Source organism: Triticum aestivum, chromosome 3A, assembly GCF_018294505.1.
Source record: "Triticum aestivum cultivar Chinese Spring chromosome 3A, IWGSC CS RefSeq v2.1, whole genome shotgun sequence".
Lineage (NCBI taxonomy): Eukaryota > Viridiplantae > Streptophyta > Magnoliopsida > Poales > Poaceae > Triticum > Triticum aestivum.
Window position 1 is genome coordinate 308,511,014 of NC_057800.1, and position 14,617 is coordinate 308,525,630.

Consider the following 14,617-nt stretch of genomic DNA (forward strand, 5'->3'; position numbering starts at 1 on the left):
TATTTAGGAAAGAAGAACAAGGACCAATAAGAGGCTAAGGAGGCTGCAAGACCTCATTCCCTACATAGACAAGGTCACAAGGTAACTAAATCAGCTGAATTGATGCACACTGTCAATTATGTTACGACATAGAGATGCAATTTTCACTAGGAATTACAGAAAATTGTACTCGCTAAAGTACTAAATCTGACGACTACATGCTGCATATTTAGCAATAAAACTGAATACTAAAGTACTAAATTTGGTGTTCCTCACCCGAGTCGGAAGTGTTGCCCATGAAAATCGGTAGTTATCAATGACTCGGACCTTAGTTACTTCAGATTTCAGAATTGCAAAAGTGGCAACTCAAAAAAACTTAAATGTTGGCTATACCTTCTGTCGTTATCATGATACTGCAATACTTTGTAGTTGATTCTCTTCGAATCCTTCTCTAACAAGGTTATGGTAGTAATTTGGACAAAAGTTGCTATGATTTTTTGATTCTCAGTTTATTCTACCATGGATTCCCTCTTGTATGTGCATATTTCAGAACTGAATATACACGTAGGAGAAACTTGAGAGCCAATATTAGTGCTGAAGGATTACTCTGATTGCTGATCTATGTTGTCGCGGCAACACAGGCCAATACACATTCAGGAAATATGTGACCAGCTTCCCCAAGGTCCCGCATCGTCTACTCAGGTTAATTCTCGGTCTACAACCTCCAAAACCTGCAGTTCTATTTTCAAAAATGCTTAAGCCCATTGCTCTAAGCGTCAACCTTTCGCTTCGCTTATGCTTCATGCTTTCCTGAACATTGATTTCTATCAAACTTGTTTTTTAAGTTTTCATGCTGATTACTGATTGTGGGAGCTGAATTGTGCTCCGGTGGAGGTGTTAGAGTGTAGCATTTTTGTAAGCATAATCTATATCCATTCCTATTGGGAGCATACCCATGTAGGTTTTTGTAAGAATCTTGTAGGAGCATGCTACTAGGACTTATGCAGATTGGCTATTTTAATAGCCTTGTTTTGTGATAAAAAGAGAATTTAGGGCAATGGTAATACTGTACAGATTGGTGATGTAATTATGTCATGCTCTACTGCTCTCTTTTTACATTGTGTTTTCCTTCGTTGCAGTAAGCCAAGGTGGAGGTTGGGAAACAAAGAACTTGCCCGACTGTGGAAATGGGCAGAACTAAACCCTGTATGTTTTAGCTAGAACTTCCCACTATTGTCCTATTTGAAGGAGCAGCAATGCATTAAGCGCAAAAAATACGTCAGTTGGGCCTTTTTTTTGTCTTACTGTCCAATTTTACTTCTATATACAAATGTTAAAAGAGTCTGAGTGGGGACACTCTATTTGGAAAGGGATTTTGTACAGTTTTTCTGCAAGTTACTACCTCATTAGTGGACTGGCCTGCATAGTATTCATAAAAATTAATCATCCAATTCCCTGTATGTGTCCTTGGTCACATTTCTTGTTTGTTCAATTTTTGGAAACCCACATCTTATTTGAATTGAAACTGCTGAGTGCTTTGACTGATCCTGACCGAGTCCACACACCATCACTTACAGAATACTGGAAGCCACTTGCAGAAGATGTAAACCCTTTACCTTTTCTTTCATAGTTACTCCCTCCGTCCCAAAATAAGTGACTCAACTTTGTACTAGCTTTAGTACAAAGTTGAATCACTTATTTGGGACGGAGGGAGTACTTTGCACCAATGGTTCTAATACTGGGTTTTCAAGATAAACTTGCAGATGGACACATCTGCCAGAGAGACGGCGGCCATGAGAGCCGGAAGATCACAAGAGATTGACCTTTTTGGTGGTCTAATACTTCCTATATGGGCACATAGAAAAGCCACTACGTAAGTAGTTCAGTATTTTCTTTAAAAACTGCTTTCTCTTACTACACAACCAGGCTCAATTCATACGTATGTAAATTTTACATCATACTTCTTCCCTTCCCAAAACAAGGGTATTATTTCTCTCCTTCCTAAATCAGTGTTTCGGACCTTTTTTGAGTTGAGAATCTCACCTGCAGCACATCAATTGTCTGTAAATAAATGTAACGTGAATCACTCTCCAAAATCCTTGAAACTTGAGCTTAGACGAATATGAAGGTCTTTGTGTTGGCATACACTCCTTTATTCCAAATGGTGCTGATATAAAAACACCATCAGGGATTCCATGTGTACCATGTATGTCCATAAAAACAGCGTTGATATATCAGCATACTAACGTGTTGATCTAAAAACGTTTTTTTCTAAGTGACGTTTCGAGTCGGTAAATTAGTGGGGTGTTCAGGCATTTTTGTTCACGCATTTTCTAAGTGGCCTTTCTTAAGGGTGTTCAGGCATTTTTGTCCTTCTGTAAATTAGTGGCATTAAATTAGTGGTCTTCTATTCGTGTTGCGAACCCCAATATGGCATCTCACCATTCCCCACGATCCACATGTTAACTGTGGATTTATTTAATGATAATAGGATATCAATTGCCTTTTCTTCAGGATAAGCCGACACCTAATAAGGATCAGGAGAACAACAGATATGCTAAGAGACAACCTTTTGGGGTTAAGGATATAAACAACAACAGGGCTTATGAGGCCGAAGAGAGCTTGAGTGGCGTCTTTTGCTTCTTGAAGACCTGCATATTCCTGGTGGAGTAGAGAAAAATAATTTGGAGGCTTTAAAGCTACTGCACTTCATGTAGTTAGGATCAATTCTTTGTTTTAGTTTGAAATATTCCACATTTCCTCCTATTTGATTGATTCATCTGATGGACATTTTGTCAGGCAAATAAACAAAAGGCATATGTATTATTACGAGTGAAGCCATCCATACTCCCATGTGGAATTCAAGAAATAGAGAAATGTTATTGTTCTTCTACTAATTGTTTGCTTGGCCAAATGTACTGTAAATGATTTATTATTGTTCAAGGTATAGAGAAATGTTATTGTTCTTCATTGTAGTGGATGATATCTATCCCAATTATTGAGGTGATGGAAGTACTACTGAGGAGTTTTGTCTTTGACTGAATGAAGCTGTCAAGGAAGAAGGAATAGGTGTTGAGGAAGAAGGGATAAATAAATCACTTGATTCATGGCCCGAACTAGCTGCCATACGATTGCTTGGAAATATACACGTGTCTAAGAGACACATGAATACTTTTTTTTCGAACACACAAAAACAAAGTTGATTGAAACACTACTCTTTTGAAATGTGTTTTTAATACATATTTCATAATAGGCGTATCTACACCTAGGAGCACCAAAACTCTCTCTCCTTAACTGGTTTTATACATGGTGTTTAGTATACATATATTCTTAGGTTTCTCATCTTTTTCCCTCTTTTTTTGCAGGAAAAATATGCATGGCCAGGTTTCTCATCATGATAACCATGTTTCCAAACTTGCTAAAAAAACACAACCATGCCAACTTTACTCTCTCATCATAGTGCCCATATTTTTAGACTAAACCTATTCATATTATGCAAAGTTTCCCTTTTCCCAGACTATTATTTAACAACATAATAAACATGTTTAAAAATAGCATGATTTAGTTGAAGGTTCTTGCAGCATGAAACTATTTTCATCGACAACATGTCTTCAGCAGGTCTCTGCGCCATTTGGCGCAACGGGTCAACTAGTTCATAATATTGATGCCAAAAGATGCAAAGTTGATAATGATAGTGCAACTTATATGTGGCACTACCATTTAGGTCATATTGCTGTAAAGCGCATGAAGAAACTCCATGCTAATGGACTTTTGGAATCACTTGATTATGAATCACTTGATGCTTGCGAACCATGCCTCATGGGCAAGATGACTAAGACTCCGTTCTCCGGAACAATGGAGCGAGCAACTTACTTATTGGAAATAATACATACTGATGTATGCGATCCGATAAGTGTTGAGGCTCGCGACGGGTATCGTTATTTTCTGACCTTCACAAATGATTTGAGCAGATATGGGTATATGTACTTAATGAAACATAAGTCTGAAACATTTGAAAAGTTCAAAGAATTTCAGAGTGAAGTGGAAAATCATCGTAACAAGAAAATAAAGTTTCTACGATCTGATCGCAGAGGCGAATATTTGAGTTACGAGTTTGGTCTTCATTTGAAACAATGTGGAATAGTTTTGCAACTCACGCCACCTAGAACGCCACAGCATAATGGTGTGTCTGAATGTTGTAATCGTACTTTATTGGATATGGTGCGATCTATGATGTCTCTTACCGATTTACCACTATCGTTTTGGGGTTATGCATTAGAGACAGCTGCATTCACGTTAAATAGGGCGCCATCTAAATCCGTTGAGATGACACCATATGAACTATGGTTTGGCAAGAAACCAAAGCTGTCGCTTCTTAAAGTTTGGGCTTGCGATGCTTATGTGAAAAAGTTTCAAACTGATAAGCTCAAACCCGAACCGGAGTAGTGCATCTTCATAGGATACCCAAAAAAGAAACTGTTGAGTACACCTTCTATCACAGATCCGAAGACAAGATATTTTGTTACTAAGAATGGATCCTTTCTAGAGAAGGAGTTTCACTCGAAAGAAGTGAGAGGGAGAAAAGTAGAACTTGATGAGGTAATTGTACGTTCTCCCGAATTGGAAAGTTGTTCATCACAGAAATGAGTTCTAGTCATGCCTACACCAATTAGTGAGGAAGTTAATGATGATGATCATGAAACTTCAGATCAATTTACTACCGAACCTCGTAGGTCAACCAGAGTACGTTCCGCACCAGAGTGGTACGGTAATCCGGTTCTGGAAGTCATGTTACTAGACCATGATGAACCTACGAACTATGAGGAAGCGATGATGAGCCCAGATTCCGCAAAATGGTTTAAGGCCATGAAATCTGAGATAGAATCCATATATGAGAACAAAGTGTGGACTGTGGTGGACTTGGCCGTTGATAGGCAAGCCATTGAGAATAAATGAATCTTCAAGAGGAAGACGGACGCTGATAGTAGTGTTACTATCTACAAAGATAGAATTGTCGGAAAAAAATTGACAAGTTCAAGGTGTTGACTACGATGAGATTTTCTCACTCGCAGCGATGCTTAAGTTTGTCCGAATCATGTTAGCAATTGCCACATTTTATGAAATCTAGCAAATGGATGTCAAAACTGCATTCCTTAATGGATTTCCTAAAGAAGAGTTGTGTATGATACAACAAGAAGGTTTTGTCAATCCTAAAGGTGCTAACAAAGTGTGCAAGCTCCAGCAATCCATCTATGGACTGGTGCAAGCATCTCGGAGTTGGAATATATGCTTTAATGAGTTGATCAAAGCATATATAGTTTTATACAGACTTGTGGTGAAGCCTATATTTACAAGAAAGTGAGTGGGAGCACTACAACATTTCTGATAAGTATATGTGAATGACATATTGTTGATCGGAAATAATGTAGAATTTTCTGAAAAGCATAAAGGAGTTTTTCAAAGAATGGCCTCGGTGAAGCTACTTACATATTGAGCATCAAGATCTATAGATAGATCAAGACGCTTGATATATATTTTCAATGAGTACATACCTTGACAAGATTTTGAAGTAGTTCAAAATGGAACAGTCAAAGAAGGAGTTCTTGCCTGTGTTGCAAGGTGTAAAGTTGAGTAAAGACTCAAAACCCGACCAAGGTAGAAAATAGAAAGAGAATGAAAAGTAATTCCCTATGCCTCAGTCATAGGTTCTACAAAGTATGCTATGTTGTGTGCCAGACATATTGTGTACCTCACCATAAGTTTGGCAAGAGGGTACAATAGTGATCCAGGAGTGGATCACTGGACAGCGGTCAAAAATATCCTTAGTGGAATAAGGAAATGTTTCTCGGTTATGGAGGTGACAAAGAGTTCGTCGTAAAGAGTTATGTTGATGCAAGCTTTGACACCGATCTTGATGACTCTAAGTCTCAATCTAGATACATATTGAAAGTGGGAGCAATTAGCTAGAGTAGCTCCATGCAAAGCATTGTAGACATAGAAAATTTGCAAAATACATATGGCTCAGAATGTGGCAGAGGGGTTGACTAAATTTCTCTCACAAGCAAAACATGATCACTCTTTGGGTGTTAATCACATAGCGATGTGAACTAGATTATTGACTCTAGTAAACCCTTTGGGTGTTAGTCACATGGAGATGTGAAGTAATCACATAAAGATGTGAACTATTGGTGTTAAATCACATGACGATGTGAACTAGATTATTGACTCTAGTGCAAGTGGGAGACTGAAGGAAATATGCCCTAGAGGCAATAATAAAGTTGTTACTTATATTTCCTTATATCATGATAAATGTTTATTATTCATGCTAGAATTGTATTAAACAAAAACTTAGTACATGTGTGAATATATAGACAAACAGAGTGTCCCTAGTATGCCTATACTTGACTAGCCATGGACATGCGTTGTCATTTGATGAATGGGATCACATCATTAGAGAATGATGTGATGGACAAGACCCATCCATTAGCTTAGCATAATGATCGTTTAGTTTTATTGCTACTGCTTTCTTCATAACTTATACATGTTCCTCTGACTATGAGATTATATAACTCCCAAATACCGGAGTAACATCTTGTGTTCTATCAAATGTCACAACATAACTGGATGATTATAAATATTCTCTACAGGTGTCTCCAATGGTGTTTGTTGAGTTGGCATAGATCGAGATTAGGATTTGTCACTCCGTCTATCGAAGAGGTATCTCTGGGCCCTCTTGGTAATGTACATCACTATGAGCCTTGCAAGCAATGTGACTAATGAGTTAGTTGCAAGATGATGCATTATGGAACGAGTAAAGAGACTTGCCGGTAACGAGATTGAACTAGGTATGATGATACCGACGATCGAATCTCGGGCAAGTAACATACCGATGACAAAGGGAACAACGTATATTGTTATGCGGTTTGACCGATAAAGATCTTCGTAGAATATGTACGAGCCAATATGAGAATCCAGGTTCCGCTATTAGTTATTGACCGGAGATGTGTCTCGGTCATGTCTACATAGTTCTCGAACCCGTAGGGTCCACACGCTTAACGTTCGATGATGATTTGTATTATGAGTTATGTGATTTGATGTACCGAAGGTTGTTCGGAGTCCCGGATGAGATCACCGACATGACGAGGAGTCTCGAAATGGTTGAGACATAAAGATTGATATATTGGAAGGCTATATTCGAACATCGGAAAGGTTCCGAGTGATTCGGGTATTTTTCAGAGTACCGGAGAGTTACGGGAATTCGCTGGGGAAGCAATGGGCCTTAATAGGCCATATGGGAAAGGAGAGAAGGGCCTCAAGGGGTGGTTGTGCCCCCCCCCCATGGGCTGGTCTGAATTGGACTAGGGAGGGGGCAGCGCCCCCCTCTTTCCTTCTCTCCCTCATCCCCTTCCTTCTTCTCCTACTCCAACTAGGGAAGGGAGGAAACCTACTCCTACTAGGAGTAGGAATCCCCCTTGGGGCGTGCCATAGAGAGGGCCGGCCCTCCCCTCCTCCACTCCTTTATATACGGGGGAGGGGGCACCCCATAGAGACACAAGTTGATCATTGATCTCTTAGCCATGCGTGGTGCCCCCCTGCACCATAATCCACCTCGGTCATATCGTTGCAGTGCTTAGGCGAAGTCCTGCGTCGGTAGCTTCATCATCACCGTCATCACGCCATCGTGCTGACAAAGCTCTCCTTAGACACTCAACTGGATCAAGAGTTCGTGGGACGTCACCGAGCTGAACGTGTGCAGATCGCGGAGGTGTCGTACTTTCGGTATTAGGATCGGTCGGATCGTGAAGACGTACGACTACATCAACCGCGTTTTCATAACGCTTCTGCTTCCGGTCTACAAGGGTACGTGGACAACACTCTTCCCTCTCGTTACTATGCATCACCATGATAGATCTTGCGTGTGTGTAGGAAAATTTTGAAATTACTGCGTTCCCCAATAGTATGATAGGGTGGTATCCTCCTTTGAACGATTCGAGTGGCTTGACTTGGCACATGTTCACACATGTAGTTGAAACAAAATCAACATAGCCTCCACGATATTTATGTTCATGGTGATTTATATCCTACGCATGCTTGCATTCACTGTTGATTAATTTTAATGCATGTTCCTGACTGTTGTCGCTCCCTAGCTGGTTGCTTCCCAGTCTCTTTCTAGCCTTCACTTGTACTAAGCGGGAATACTGCTTGTGCATACAACTCCATAAACCCCAAAAGTTATTCCATATGAGTCCACCATACCTTCCTATATGCGGTATCTATCTGCCGTTCCAAGTAAATTTGTATGTGCCAAAATCTAAACCTTCAAATGAAATTCTGTTTTGTATGCTCTAATAGCTCATGTATCAACTAGGGTTGTCTGTATCTTCCATGCTAGGTGGGTTATTCTCAAGAGGAGTGGACTCCGCTCCTAACTCACGAGAAAATGGCTGGTCACCGGGATGCCAAGTCCCATGCTCAAATCAAATCGAAATAATTGCAAACAAAACTCCCCCAGGATTGTTGTTAGTTGGAGGCACCCGTTGTTTCGGGAAAGCCATGGATTGATGCTTGTTGGTGGTGGGGGAGTATAAACTTTACCATTCTGCTTGGGAACCGCCTATAATGTGTGTAGCATGGAAGATATCAAGATCTCTCGGTTGTTATGTTGACAATGAAAGTATACCGCTCAAAATATTATTCATCTCTATTTCAAAATCGAGCTCTGGCACCTCTACAAATCCCTGCTTCCCTCTACGAAGGGCCTATCTATTTACTTTTATGTTGAGTCATCATCCTCTTATTAAAAAGCACCAGTTGGAGAGCACCGCTGTCATTTGCATGCATTACTATTAGTTTACATTGAGTATGACTATGACTGGATCTCTTTTACCATGAATTACAATTTCCAGTCAGCCCTTGATCTTCAGAGGTGCTCTGCATTTATGTTTTGCGGTCTCAGAAAGGGCTAGCGATATACCATCTTGTTATATCATATTATGATTGTTTTGAGAAAGTGTTATCATCCGAGATTTACTATTATTGCTCGCTACTTGATTATGTCATTGATATGAGTAAACATGAGACCTAAATGTTATTGTGAATATGGTTAGTTCATAATCTTTGCTGAAAACTTGAATGCTGGCTTTACGTATTTACAACAACAAGAGCAAATGGAGTTTGTAAAAGTTTTTCTTTATCACTTTCATTTTATCAACTGAATTGCTTGAGGACAAGCAAAGGTTTAAGCTTGGGGGAGTTGATACGTCTCCATCGTATCTACTTTTCCAAACACTTTTGCCCTTGTTTTGGACTCTAACTTGCATAATTTGAATGGAACTAACCCGGACTAACGTTGTTTTTAGCAGAATTGCCATGGTGTTATTTTTGTGCAGAAATAAAAGTTCTCTAAGTGACCTGAAAATCAACCGAGAATATTTTCAGAATATATAAAAATATTGGCGAAAGAATCAAGGCCAGGGGGCCCACACCCTGTCCACGAGGGTAGGGGCACGCCTACCCCCTTGGGCGCGCCCCCTGCCTCGTGGGCCCCCTGGTCCTCCACCGACCTCAACTCCAACTCTATATATTCACGTTCGGGGAGAAAAAATCAGAGAGAATGATTCATCGCGTTTTACGATACGGAGTGATGTCTACTACATAACCTTCTTCTTGTAGACGTTGTTGGGCCTCCAAGTGCAGAGGTTTGTAGGACAGTAGCAAATTTCCCTCAAGTGGGTGATCTAAGGTTTATCAATCCGTAGGAGGCATAGGATGAAGATGGTTTCTCTCAAGCAACCCTGCAACCAAATAACAAAGAGTCTCTTGTGTCCCCAACACACCCAATACAATGGTAAATTGTATAGGTGCACTAGTTCGGCGAAGAGATGGTGAAACAAGTGGTATATGGATGGTAGATAAAGGTATTTGTAATCTGAAATTATAAAAACGGCAAGGTGGAAAGTGATAAAAGTGAGCGTAAACGGTATTGCAATGCTAGGAAACAAGGCCTAGGGTTCATACTTTCACTAGTGCAAGTCCTCTCAACAATGATAACATAATTGGATCACATAACTATCCCTCAACATGCAACAAAGAGTCACTCCAAAGTCACTAATAGTGAAGAACGAACAAAGAGATTATGGTAGGGTACGAAACCACCTCAAAGTTATTCTTTCCAATCAATCCATTGGGCTATTCCTATAAGTGTCACAAACAGCCCTAGAGTTCGTACTAGAATAACACCTTAAGACACAATCAACCAAAACCCTAATGTCACCTAGATACTCCAATTTCACCTCAAGTATCCGTGGGTATGATTATACGATATGCGTCACACAATCTCAGTTTCATCTATTCAACCAACACAAAGGACCTCAAAGAGTGCCCCAAAGTTTCTACCGGAGAATCACGACGAAAACGTGTGCCAACCCCTATGCATAGGTTCATGGGCGGAACCCGCAAGTTGATCACCAAAACATACATCAAGTGAATCACGTGATGTCCCGTTGTCACCACAGATATCCACGGCAAGACATACATCAAGTGTTCTCAAATCTATAAAGACTCAATCCGATAAGATAACTCCAAAGGGGAAACTCAATTCATTACAAGAGAGAAGAGGGGGAGGAGAAACATAGGATCCAACTATAATAGCAAAGCTCGCGATACATGAAGATAGTATCACCTCAAGAACACGAGAGAGAGAGAGAGAGAGATCAAACACATAGCTACTGGTACATACCCTTAGCCCCGAGGGAGAACTACTCCCTCCTCATCGTGGAGAGCACCGGGATGATGAAGATGGCCACCGGAGAGGGATTGCCCCCTCCGGCAGGGTGCCGGAACGGGTCTAGATTGGCTTTCGGTGGCTACGGAGGCTTCTGGCGGCGGAACTCCCGATCTATTATATCCCTCGGAAGTTTTTGGGTATATGGAGATATATAGGCGAAAGAAATACGTCAGGGGGGCCACGAGGGGCCCACGAGGATGGAGGGCGCGCCCAGGGGGGTGGGCGCGCCCCCCTGCCTCGTGACCTCCTCGTAGAGCCCCCAACGTGCACTCCAAGTCTTCTGGGCTTCTTTCCTTCCAAAAATGAGTTTCGTGAAGTTTCAGGTCAATTGGACTCCATTTGATTTTCCTTTTCTTCGAAACCCTAAAACAGGGTAAAAACAGAAAGTGGCACTGGGCTCTGGGTTAATAGGTTAGTCCCAAAAATGATATAAAAGTGTAGAATAAAGCCCATAAACATCCAAAACAGTAGATAATATAGCATGGAGCAATCAAAAATTATAGATACGTTGGAGACGTATCAGCATCCCCAAGCTTAATTCCTGCTCGTCCTCGAGTAGGTAAATGATAAAAACATAATTTTTGATGCGAAGTGCTACTTGGCATAATTTCAATGTAATTCTTCTTAATTGTGGCATGAATAATTAGATCCGAAAGATTCAAGACAACAGTGCATATTGACATAAAAATGATAATACTTCAAGCATACCAACTAAGCAATTATGTCTTCTCAAAATAACATGGCCAAAGAAAGCTATCCCTACAAAATCATATAGTCTAGCTATGCTCCATCTTCACCACACAAAGTATTTAAATCATGCACAACCCCGATGACAAGCCAAGCAATTGTTTCATACTTTTGATGTTCTCAAACTTTTTCAATCTTCACACAATATATGAGCGTGAGCCATGGACATAGCACTATAGGTGGAATAGAATGGTGGTTGTGGAGAAGACAAAAAGGAGAAGATAGTCTCACATCAACTAAGCGTATCAACGGGCTATGGAGATGCCCATCAATAGATATCAATGTGAGTGAGTAGGGATTGCCATGCAACGGATGCACTAGAGCTATAAGTATATGAAAGCTCAACAAAAGAAACTAGTGGGTGTGCATCCAACTTGCTTGCTCACGAAGACCTAGGGCATTTTGAGGAAGCCCATCATTGGAATATACAAGCCAAGTTCTATAATGAAAGATTCCCACTAATATATGAAAGTGACAACATAGGAGACTCTCTATCATGAAGATCATGGTGCTACTTTGAAGCACAAGTGTGGTAAAAGGATAGTAGCATTGCCCCTTCTCTCTTTTTCTCTCATTTTTTGTTTATTTTTTATTTGGGCCTTTCTCTTTTTTATGGCCTCTTTTTTTCTCTTTTTTTATTTGGGCATCTTTGGCCTCTCTTTTTTCATCCGGAGTCTCATCCCGACTTGTGGGGGAATCATGGTCTCCATCATCCTTTCCTCACTGGGACAATGCTCTAATAATGATGATCATCACACTTTTATTTACTTACAACTCAAGAATTACAACTCGATTCTTAGAACAAAATATGACTCTATATGAATGCCTCCGGCGGTGTACCGGGATATGCAATGATGCATGAGTGACATGTATGAAAGAATTATGAATGGTGGCTTTGCCACAAATACGATGTCAACTACATGATCATGCTAAGAAATATGACAATGATGGAGTGTGTCATAATAACGAAACGGTGGAAAGTTGCATGGCAATATATCTCGGAATGGCTATGGAAATGCCATAATAGGTAGGTATGGTGGCTATTTTGAGGAAGGTATATGGTGGGTGTATGATACCGGCGAAAGGTGTGCGGTATTAGAGAGGCTAGCAATGGTGGAAGGGTGAGAGTGTGTATGATCCATGGACTCAACATTAGTCATAAAGAACTCATATACTTATTGCAAAAATCTACAAGTTATCAAAACAAAGTACTACGCGCATGCTCCTAGGGGGATAGATTGGTAGGAAAAGACCATCGCTCATCCCCGACCGCCACTCATAAGGAGGACAATCAATAAATAAATCATGCTCTGACTTCGTCACATAACGGTTCACCATACGTGCATGCTACGGGAATCACAAACTTCAACACAAGTATTTCTCAAATTCATAACCACTCAACTAGCATGACTCTAATATCACCATCTCCATATCTCAAAACAAGTATCAAGTATCAAACTTCTCATAGTATTCAGCACACTCATAAGAGAATTTTATTATTCTTGAATACCTAGCATATTAGGATTTTAAGCAAATTACCAGGCTATTTAAGACTCTCAAAATAATCTAAGTGAAGCATGAGAGTTCATCTATTTCTTCAAAATAAAACTACCACCATGCTCTAAAAGATATAAGTGAAGCACTAGAGCAAATGACAAACTACTCTGAAAGATTTAAGTGAAGATCAATGAGTAGCTGAATAATTATGCAACTATGTGAAGATTCTCTAACATTTAATAATTTCAGATCTTGATATTCTATTCAAACAGCAAGCAAAGAAAAATAAAATGACATTCTAAGAATGGCAAACATCATGTGAAGAAGCAAAAACTTAGGATCAACCGATACTAACCGATAGTTGTTGAAGAAGAAAGGTGGGATGCCAACCGGGGCATCCCCAAGCTTAGATGCTTGAGACTTTGAAATATTATCTTGGGGTGCCTTGGGCATCCCCAAGCTTGATCTTTTGTATCTCCTTAATTCCTCTCATATCACGGTCTCCCTAAATCTCAAAAGTTTCATCCACACAAAACTCAACAAGGACTCGTGAGATAAGTTAGTATAAACCATTGCCAAAACCTTATCATACTCTACTGTAGCAAAATCACTAAAATTATTGTTCAACATTGCATACTAAATGCCTCTGCATATTTAATAGTCCTATCCTCAAATAGAATCATTAAAGAAGCAAACATATGCAAACAATGCAAACATAACATCAATCTGCCTAAACAGGATAGTCTGTAAAGAATGCAGCAACATCCATACTTACCTAGCTCAAAAAATTATGAAAGAAAATTCCCACTGTAGTAAATTTATCAGAGCTTAATATTCAAAAGGTTTCAACATTTTATCACATTCTGACTTTTCTAGGGAATTATTGAAACAGCGGTAAACTTTCTGTTTTCAAACAGCAACATGTGCACTTCTAAAATAGGCATAGTAAAGGCTATCAATGCCACTTTTATTGAAATAAAAGATGAAAAACATTTTTCTAAATAACAGCAAGCAAATCCTAACAAAATAAATTGACGCTCCAAGCAAAACACATATCATGTGGTGAATAAAAATATAGCTCCAAGTAAAGTTACCGATGGACGAAGACAAAAGAGGGGATGCCTTCCGGGGCATCCCAAGGCTTAGGCTCTTGATTGTCCTTGAATATTACCTTTTGGTGCCTTGGTCATCCCCAAGTTTAGGCTCTTTCCACTCCTTATTCCGTAGTCCATCGAATCCTTACCCAAAACTTGAAAACTTCACAACACAAAACTTAACAGAAAACTCGTAAGCTCTGTTAGCGAAAGAAAACAAAACACCACTTCAAGGTACTGTAATGAACTCATTATTTATTTATATTGGTGTTAAACCTACTGTAATCCAACTTCTCTATGTTTTATAAACTATTTTACTAGCCATAGATTCATCAAAATAAGCAAACAACACAATGAAAACAGAATCTGTCAAAAACAGAACAGTCTGTAGTAATCTGAATCAAACGTATACTTCTGGAACTCATAAAATTCTCAAATAAATTTCTGGACCTGAGGAATATATCTATTAATCATCTTCAAAAAGAATTAACTAAATATCACTCTCCAAATAAAA

General features: G+C 39.7%; 1 long non-coding RNA gene across 1 annotated transcript; it reads left to right on the forward strand.

Moving 5' to 3' along the window:
* The first annotated feature begins 533 nt into the window (after positions 1 to 533).
* Positions 534 to 2,949, forward strand: LOC123058313 (uncharacterized). Its single transcript, XR_006427142.1, has 2 exons — positions 534 to 681; positions 1,119 to 2,949. It is a non-coding gene; the product is annotated as an uncharacterized lncRNA (long non-coding RNA).
* The last annotated feature ends 11,668 nt before the right edge of the window (positions 2,950 to 14,617 follow it).